The sequence below is a fragment of the Mytilus edulis genome, chromosome 4, assembly GCF_963676685.1.
Source record: "Mytilus edulis chromosome 4, xbMytEdul2.2, whole genome shotgun sequence".
In the NCBI taxonomy this organism is placed as follows: domain Eukaryota; kingdom Metazoa; phylum Mollusca; class Bivalvia; order Mytilida; family Mytilidae; genus Mytilus; species Mytilus edulis.
In genome coordinates, this window is record NC_092347.1 from 10,616,425 (window position 1) to 10,627,518 (window position 11,094).

The window sequence follows — 11,094 nt, forward strand, 5'->3', positions numbered from 1 at the left end:
ACTACCGACAGTAGGTATAGATAAATACTGTTGATAGACGTTATATAGGAGCACTATATTGTATGTTAACCACCGACGGTAGGTATAGACAAATACTGTTGATATACGGTGAATAGGAGTACTGTATTGCATGTTAACCACCGACGGTAGGTATAGATAAATACTGTTGGAAGACGGTATATAGGAGCACTATATCGCATGTTAACTACCGACGGTAAGTTTAGAAAAAAAATTAATAATAGACGGTATATAGGAGCATTTTATTGCATGTTAATCACCGACGGTAGGTATAGATAAATTTTGTTGATAGACGGTATATAGGAGCACTATATTGCATGTTAATCACCGACGGTAGGTATAGACAACTGTCAATAGAATGTGTAATGGAGCACTGTATTGTATGTTAACCACCGACGGTAGGTACAGACAAATACTGTTGATATACGGTGTATAGGAGCACCATACTGTATGTTAACTACCGACAGTAGGTATAGACAAATACTGGTGATAGACTGTATATAGAAGCACTATATTGTATGTTATCTACCGACAGTAGGTATAGAAAAATACTGTTGATAGACTGTATATAGGAGCACTCTATCGCATGTAAACTACCGACGGTAGGTTTAGAAAAATACTGATAATAGACGGTATATAGGAGCATTATATTGCATGTTAACCACCAACGGTAGGTATAGACAAATACTGTTGATAGACGGTGTAAAGGAGTACTAATTCGTATGTTAACCACCGACGGTAGGTATAGACAAATACTGTTGATATACGGTGAATAGGAGTACTGTATTGCATGTTAACCACCGACGGTAGGTATAGATAGAATAAAATTTAAAACAGTGTGGCTGTGGCCATTGATTGACACATTAAATTCATCCATTGACTGGAACAATTTACATGAACGTTTGTCTGTAACGACCACTGTTCACGACGTACCTACGATAGACATTTAAACTGTGGGGTCACCAAAGGTTTCTTAACGCCTTTAATTATAAAATAATTCAAAAAAATAATCAGGAATAACCTTTATGTTTTGATTTATATAATTGATATAAATCAAAACATCGTGTTATTTCTGATTAGTTTTTCGAATTACTTTATTAAGTTGTTGAGAACCTTTGGTGACCCCATAGTTTAAGTGTCTTTAAAAAGTACATAGTGAGCAGTCTTAGTTACATACAAACATTCACCTTAATTGTCCCAGTCAATGTATGAATTTAATGTGTCAATCAATGGCCACAGCCACACTGTTTTGAATTTCATTATAAATACTGTTGGTAGACGGTATATAGGAGCACTATATCGCATGTTAACTACCGACGGTAGATTTAGAAAAATACTAATAATAGACGGTATATAGGAGCATTATATTGCATGTTAACTACCGACAGTAGGTATAGACAAATAATGTTGATAGACGGTATATAGGAGCACTATATTGTATGTTAACTACCAACATTAGGTATAGACTAAAACTCTTGATAGACGGTATATATAATAGCACTATATCGTATGTTAATCACCGACGGTAGGTATAGACAAATACTGGTGATAGAAGGTATATAGGAGCACTATATTGTATGTTAACCACCGACGGTAGGTACAGACAAATACTGTTGATATACGGTGTATAGGAGCACTATACTGTATATTAACTACCGACAGTAGGTATAGACAAATACTGTTGATAGACGGTATATAGGAGCACTATATTGTATGTTAACCACCGACGGTAGGTATAGACAAATACTGTTGATATACGGTAAATAAGAGTACTGTATTGCATGTTAACCACCGATGATAGGTATAGATAAATACTGTTGGTAGACGATATATAGGAGCACTGTATTGTTATTGGTTGCTGTCTTTGATATTGATTTTACGTTTTTCGTTTCAGCATTAATCGGGCTGTTAGTTTTCGTTTTTCGTCACATCTAGTCAGGAATGGGTTTTAATAGCATTTTACATGAATACATATGTGTAACTCATGGCTGATTCACATTCGTTTGTCTTTGGTGGATAAGTTTCCCATTGGCAATATTACCACATATCTTCTGAATTTTCATTGCATTATCTAAACATGTAAAATTCGTATATAGAAAATATATACGTATAGATAATATATATATAATATAAAAAAGTAGATGTTGTATGATTGCCAATGAGACAACAGTAGTGTTTGTGGGACAGAATGACCCCAATTAAGGTGGACGTCGGACGCTGACGCCATATTCGAAAGTTGGTGCAGACGCCGACGCCATATTTGGGCCTTAAAGCGGACGCCATAGTCGACCATGAAATCAAGACGCAAACTTCATGTTGGACCATGTTACTCGGACATTGAGACGCCGACCCCATATTTGGGCTTAAATCCTGGACGCTATATCTTAATGTTTGACCAGGCTACCCTCCAGGGTGGATACTTTTAGTGACCCTAGAAAGAGTTTTTTAAGACTTGAGACCTGCTATACATCCATGTAGGTGTTTTAAGATTTTTTTTTCTTTTCATCTGTTTTTTTTTCTTTCTTTTTTCATTATTTTTCATTTAACCAAATAGAGCTACGAGTTTACTGTCATTCTGAATCGTCTCAGTGGATGAAAAGTTGTTGATAATGTCCTTCATCTCGAGTCCCGACATCTCAATTTGACGTAATAAATGCAATACAGGCCACATGTATCTGAATCATCGGGTTGGATTTGATTGCAAACCACACAGTATTTCGGTCCATTGACGATGAGTACATTTCTGAAGTAGCGTTGGTACTTTTCCGGTAATCGTCCTAAGGAGTCGAAAAATTCTGATGGACCCGATGCGGGGAAATGAAATGCAACCCAAATGACTCCCCTTTTGATCACAGTTGTCCGTATTGACCACAAACCTTCTAAGCCTGTCGCTCACATATCTAGGCAAGTCTTCTGCACATCAAACGGTTACGGGCAATCCACTCAAAGCATCCTCTACATCTTTCCCGGTCATCGTTAAGGGCAATGCCGTTTTTATTCCCACAACCTTGCTGACGTTGGGCTTCTAATCCACGTAGGTGAGCAAACACTAAGTACTCCGCATCCTGACAGGCGATGAGATCTTTCCGTGTTTCAGCATCCTCTGACGAACTATGTGTTGTCTCGTCGGCAATATATTCGTCTGATGAGACCAAACTATCGTCTTCAAAAGTATTCGAGAGACGGTCATCATCCCTCTGTCCGTCTGGTGTCTCTCCTTGACCGACCTGCAAGACCTCTGTGTGCAATCTAGAGGCTTCTGGGGTTCTAGCTTTTAGGTCAATAAGAAAGTACCCGAAAGGTGTCCTCTTTGCCTTTTCAAATTTCCGGAGAAAGAAGTCCCCTCGAGAAGGATACATCTGTCGGCCAAGAGTCACGATGGGCTGTCGATCAATGCGGTTATTAAAGAGAATGAGATAATGACAGTTTCGTCTCTGGGTAGGGTCTTTGCCAAAGTATAAATTCTGATTAAAAACGACGACCGATAAATTCCTATGGTGACACCCTTCCGTAAACAAATCATTTATTCTGGAGTCTTTGTCCGATGTCGACATGAGGTCATCTAATAGGATCATGTTTCGAATGTTGGGATCGAAAAAATCGTCCCTTTCGAGATCAAAAGGAATTCCACGAATGAATTCAACGCGTGGAAGCACTGCATGTTCGTTGTATTTCCTCGTAATGAGGTTGCCACCTTTTATACAACCAAACGATCCTGTCTGGACTAGGACTTCACAGTTTTTTTTATGTGTTGAAACAAATAAAATAAAATAAGTTTTATCGCAGGAGGCTGGACCGGACACAATCATGGTGAAAGGGTGTCTAAACACGAAAGCCTTCTGCTGCTGCTTTTGCTGCTGCTGCTTCTTTTTCTGCTGCTTCTGTTGCTGCTTTTGCTGCTGCTGGGTAACACCTGGGTGGTATAGTGGCTCATCGGAAGAATGCTTACTTCTTATATGTCTTTGAAGATCGTGCGACCACACATACACTTTACAGCAAATATTACAATTAAACATACTCGTAATTTCCTAAATGACAGTGAGTAGTTTCCTCTTATAGATTTACTTCACTTCCTTCGAAAATATAGCAAGAGAAATACATGGTCATCTTTTAGACGACATATTTGAAGATGATCGTATCTCAAAACAAGTTCGATGTGATACAATTCATTGCTGGTTACCGTGAAATAGACTGGTTTCCCAAACGTCACGTCCGTGATATCTTCATTTAATCGTATCGACTGGAGAATATGGAGAGATTTTCCCTAACGTACGACTGGTGCACGAAATCGAAACAGAAGTACATACGTCTCGTTTAGGCTTCTAATTCCGGTATGAACGACACCTTCAATGCACATTCCCACGATCCATCCAACGTATAGCGTTTTGCAAGGCGCACTTTGAAATTAACGTACGTTATTTTCAAACGATGGATGAAAGCGAGTTTTCGCTATTAATAAATAAACAAAACTCGCCCATATCATTCTTTATTTATTTTTTGTCCATTATTCTCTATTCTGTAAACCCAATCCAAACTCCTTGTATATAAATATTGATTGATAAATTTTTTTTTCCGTGTATTTTTGAAGATAAAAACCAACTACGACCGTGGAATTTTCAAATATATAGTTAAGATTATGTTAAATGAGAAACAATTTTAAATGACCAGACGTGGTTTTAGTTAATCATTTGGGTTGAAATCCTAATCATATGATAGTAATTATATGTGGTTGAAATGAGTTGGAATGCAATACTACTCAATGTTTACGGTTCTCATGCTTATCTAAAAGATAAAGATAATTATTTAATGTCACAGACTATATTTTTATAATTGGTGTCCGTTAATTAGAACCAAATAAAAAAAGTGTACACCTGTAAACATGTTATTGAAAGAAAGTGTATAAAGATACTTATTTTTAATCACCAGATGTGCTTTATCTCTTAATCTAATTATTTGAGATGTCATGTTAAACAGGACCATAGGATATTAATTAAGTGGTTCAAATAAGTCGGAAAGCTACGGACGCCCATAGGACCTCCCACAAATATAATTTGAATTCGAAATCACGAATTTAAATCGTTATTACGAATTTTATAATTCGTTATAACAGCTTAAATTTGTGAGAACGAATTGTTGGAAATCGTTATATCAGATTTTGTAATTCGTTACGAATTATTACGAATTAAATTCGTTATCACGAATTGTATAAATGGTTATTACAGATTAAATTCGTGATAACGAATTTGTGGAATTTGTTATCACATTTTTTTTTATGTAATTTGTGATTCCAGATTAAAAACATTTTCACCTAAATTTTAACTACCTCACCTGGCACACAGGGTTAAGTGAGCTTTTTTCTCTTTACTGAAACCTTTTGGTCAAAGTTAAACAAACTTGACCACGAGCAATTTAGTTTTAACGATTTCTATTTTAAAAATTAGCAAAATTGATTGGTTGTTTGTTGGTTTTGTTTTGTTTTTGTAAATTAGCGCTGAATGGGGCACAAGTTCAGAACGGTAAAAGTGACGTCACCCAATTTCAAACTTGATCATCAGACTCAGTGTTTTGTGTTAATAAACATTGTGTATTAATTCAATAACATTTGGTTGAGGCAAACTAAATGTAGAGAGCGTAAATTACAGAATAAGCACTACATATTTGACCATTTGTAAAGGGGCATAACTCACGAACTATAAAAGAGACGCCCTTCAATTTCAAATTTTATCTGTGTGTTTTAGTAATTGGCATAGTGTATAAGTTGAATTTATAACATTTGGTTGAGGCAAACGGAAACCATTTCTGGGAACGTACCCGACAAACGGACTAGACTGACGGACAAGGGCTAGACTAAACTTCTCCCACGCCTAGCGGCGGGGGCATAAAAAAATGTGTTTGATACCCATAATTCGTGACAGTAACATTTGTATTCCTTTTTCTTAATTTAAAGTCTTCTTAGACAGGCGATTTCCTTCGTGTGTATCGCCAATTAATATATTTTACACAGAACCAAAAGAATTAGTTTCGGCAACATGGTTAATCGAAGTGTAAAACCTAAGATTTTTATCCCGAGGTTTACATTTCGATAAACCATGTTGGCGAAACTATTTCCGTTGCATCTGTGTAAAATGTATCCAGGTACACACACTAATGATATTCACCGCTTAAAAAAACTTTGGTAGAAAATAAAAAATAAAAATATTTCGGTCAAGAAATATGAGAATTAGACAAGTTTTCCCCCGGAGAGTTTCGGTGTGTAAACTGGGTCGCTGGCTAATAAACCCACCCGTTTACACGACAAAAATTTCTACGTATAGTGTAAAATGCGTTAAAACTAAATTGATTGCGGTCAAATTTGTTTCACTTTGTCAAAAAGGTTTTAATGATTTTTGTAAAAGTAATAAACAGCGATGGGCGCAGAGTGAGGAAGAAAGCTCTCTTAATTCTGTGTGCCATGTGAGCTAAAAATCTGTGATAATGAATTTTAATCTGAAATTACCAATTACAATAAAAACTGTGATAACGAATTCCACAAATTCGTTATCACAAATTTAATCAGTTTAAACAAATTCTACAATTCGTTATAACGATAAAATCGTTATAACGAATTTATCGTTATCACAAATTACAAAAAAATGTGATAAGGAATTTAATTCTTAATAACGAATTACAAGATCTGTTATAACGATTTTCACCAATTCATTATCACAAATTTAATCTGTTAAAACGAATTATAAAATTCGAGATAACATTTTAAATTCGTGATTTCGAATTCAAATAATTTTATACTTTTGGGAGATCCTAAATGGGCTTCCGTAGAAAGCAATACTACTGAATGTTTCACGATTGTCATGTTAATAAGATAAGAAATCCAAAAATTAAAAAGATAAAGACAAATATTTTATGTATTGATATCAAACATTTTAATCCAATTCTTTTTACACGGGAATAGTTCCGCCTACTGCATTGAGTGACAGTTTTTCTGATTAATATAAATAGTATATCTTGGAGAATTCTTACAGTTGTTATAAACATGTATAAGCAGTTAATTATTTAAGAGGTAGAAGATTCTTTTCAGAATTATCTCAGACTTATTACCTAGGGGTTGGGTAAGCGTTTATCAAAGACAAATTCTCGTCCATTTTCGAGAATATACCGTCCACTTTTAAGGGTATGACGTCACTTTAAAGGGAAGTCTGATGCAACATTAAGGTATAGCGTCCAAGTTTAAAGTCCAAATATGGCGTCGGTATCTCGATGTCCGAATCATACGGTCCAACCTCAAATTCGCGTCCCGATTTCATAGTCGACCATGTCGTCCGCTTTAAGGCCCAAATATGGCGTCGGCGTTCACACCCAGGTCCAAATATAGCGTTAGCGTCCGACGTCCACCTTTATGGGTTCATTCTGTCCCACAAACACTACTGACAACTCTCCAAAAGAGACCAAAATGGCACAGAAATTAACAACTATAGGTCACCGTACGGCCTTCAACAATGAGCACAGCCCATACCGCATAGTCACCTATAACAAGTCCCGAAATGACAATGTGAAACAATTTAAACGAAAAAACTAACGACCTAATTTATACACAAAAAAATGAACGAAAAACAAATATGTAACATATAAACAAACGACAACCACTGAATTACAGACTCCTAACTTGGGACAGGCACATACATAGAGAATGTGGCGGGGTTAAACATGTTAGCGGGATCCCAAACCTCCAATAATCTGGGACTATGGTGTAACAGTACAACATAAGAACGAACTATAAAAATCAGTTGAAAAAGGCTTACTCATCAGATGGAAAAAAATACAAATATATAAGATCCATACAATACATACAGACCATATATCGAAACCAATATATACTAAGCATTCAGCCAATCAAACAAAATGCATCTTAGAACCAAAGATCATTTTCACACTGTATATGGGTTAGAGATCTTAAAACAGAGTTTTTTTGGACACTGTATATGGGTCAGAGATACAGTTTGTATAGACTGTATCTAAAAATTAGACCCATAGATAAAGCATACAGAAAATGCATACAGACTGTATATAAGAGCCACAGGCAGTGAAACACTTTATCTTGCAGTAACAGGCAAACATACAGACTTTTATTTCAACTTGGAACAACTTACAATGCATACATACTGTGTCTCTGATCCATAGACAGTGTTAACCGACTAAATCTAAGATATACCGACAATAGAAGTATCTTAGACTCATAGTCAAAGCATATAAACAATGTATATAGACTAAGAACGACGTACAATACATAAACTTAATTTAATTTACAACAAAGAAAATGCATACAGACTGTATCTGGGAAGCACAGACAATGCATTGACTGTTTGTAATCAAAGAACCTTTGTGAGCACGCTCACATACTTCACAGCCCGACACTGTCACTAAGCAAACAAAATTTCAACAGATTATTTAGTTCAAACACGCATGAAATTCTGTTGTGTAATTTCAGAAGATATGCAGAAGTATATTTAGGCCGAAATTCTAAGTTCAGAAGGCATAGTTCCTAATTCCTAACAAGAGTACACACGTTGAAATTTCTCTCCTTATTTATGTTGATAGACCTAAATATAAAGTTTTACTACAATTATCACATAAACTTATTAATAACATGACCAAAGAAAATGAGATCAAGGTCATATGACCAAAATGAGGAATACATTTACCCCTTACAATCATTCAATACAAATGAGGTCAAGGTCAAAATCTTAGACTCATAGTCAAAGCATATCAACAATGTATAAAGACTAAGAACGACGTACAATACATAAACTTAATTTAATTTACAACAAAGAAAATGCATACAAACTGTAAATGGGAAGCACAGACAATGCATTGACTGTGTGTAATCAAAGAACCTTTGTGAGCACGCTCACATACTTCACAGCCCGACATTGTCACTAAGCAAACAAAATTTCAACAGATTATTTAGTTCAAACACGCATGAAATTCTGTTGTGTAATTTCAGAAGATATGCAGAAGTATATTTAGGCCGAAATTCTAAGTTCAGAAGGCATAGTTCCTAATTCCTAACAAGAGTTCACACGTTGAAATTTCTCTCCTTATTTATGTTGATAGACCTAAATATAAAGTTTTACTACAATTATCACATAAACTTATTAATAACATGACCAAAGAAAATGAGATCAAGGTCATATGACCAAAATGAGGAATACATTTACCCCTTACAATCATTTAATACAAATGAGGTCAAGGTCAAATGAGACTTGCGAGGCTGACATCATAAGATATTTCCAGACACCAAATAAAGTTGACCTTTTGCATATAGTATTAGAAAAAACGAACAAAACTCAAAAGCTTAACTTGACCATTGAACCAAGGAAATGAGGTCAAGATCAGATGACACCTGCCAGTTGGACATGTACACCTTACAATCCTTCCATACACCAAATATACAAGACATATTTCATATAGTATCTGAGATATAGAGTTGACCACCAAAAACTTAACCCTTTTCACTGATCCATGAAATGATGGCGACGAGGTCAAGTGAAAACTGTCTGATGGGCATGCTGACCAAGGTACGCAAATACTAAACATAGTTACCCATAATATGAGAGAAATTACAAAAACTCTTAACTTTTTTTCAAGTAGTCACTGAACCATGAAAATGAGTTCAAGGACAATGGACATGTGACAGACGGAAACTTCCAAACTTAAGGCATCTGTATCTAAAGTATGGAGCATCCAGGTCGTTCGCCGTCTAAAATATAAAGCTTTTAAGAAGTGAACTAACGCTGTCGCCGCCGCCGCCGCCGGATCACTATTCCTATGTCGAGCTTTCTGCGACAAAAGTCGCAGGCTCGACAAAAACAAGAATGTGTCCATCGTACACCGTTCCCCACTTGCCCTATCATTTTCTTTGTTCAGTGGACCGTGAAATAGGGAAAAAAACCTTCTTTGGCATTAAGCTTAGAAAAAAACATATTATTAAGTTTATTGGACCTGACCTTCAACAAAAACTACCTTGACCAAAACATTTAACCTGAAGCGAGAAAACGGACGAAGGAGCAGACGCATAGACCGGAAAACTAATGCCCATTTACTATCGTAGGTGGGGCATAAAAAAATTAATCATGATTTTCTGCCAATATGCACATTTACATAGCATGTCCTAACTATCTAAAAAAATCATGAAACTCTGTTGTGGTCTTTAGACAGATTTTATGACAAACTGTTGTAGGAGTATATAGAAAATCAATGAATTGATAATTTCATAATTTCCTCATTATCTACAAAGATTTATAAAACTCTGTTATGTGCTTTCAGAGGAGTTGCAATAACGAGAACAGGACTGACAGACCGATGGATCAAAAACATTGTACCATAAAGAACTTTGTTTGGTTTGGTATAATAAAGGGTCTGCTAAATAATGTAAGGCTGAGATAAATTAGTCATTTGGTCACACCAGTTTTTGGGCGAGGTTCGTTTTGTTCAGTCTGTGATGTTCTTTGTTGTGTTTTGCATTCTGTTGTTTGTTTTTTAATCTTTCTCTTTTTTTTCCGTGGTTTTGTCAGTTTATTATTGACTTATGTGTTTGAATAAGCCTTTAGTATCTTTCGCCTCTCTCTTCGGTCAATTTGATTATGTGGGACATACAGATTTAGACCCAAACTTGTCTCTAATTGTTTTGTGATTATTGCAGATGTAAATCATACTATAAAATTGAGTATGGAAATGGGGAATGTGTCAAGGAAACAACAACCCGACCATAGAGCAGACAACAGCCGAAGGCCACCGATAGATCTTCAATGTAGCGAGAAACTCCCGCACCCGGAGGTGTCCGTCAGCTGGCCCCTAAACAAATATGTATACTAGTTCAGTGATAATAGACGTCATATTAAGCTCCGAATTATACACAAGAAACTAAAATTATAAATCATACAAGACTAACAAAGGTCAGAGGCTCATAACTTGGGACAGGCGCAAAATTGCGGCGGGATTAAACATGTTTTTGAGATCTCAACCCTCCCCTATACCTGTAGCCAATGTAGAAAAAACAAACGCGAAACAATACGCACAATA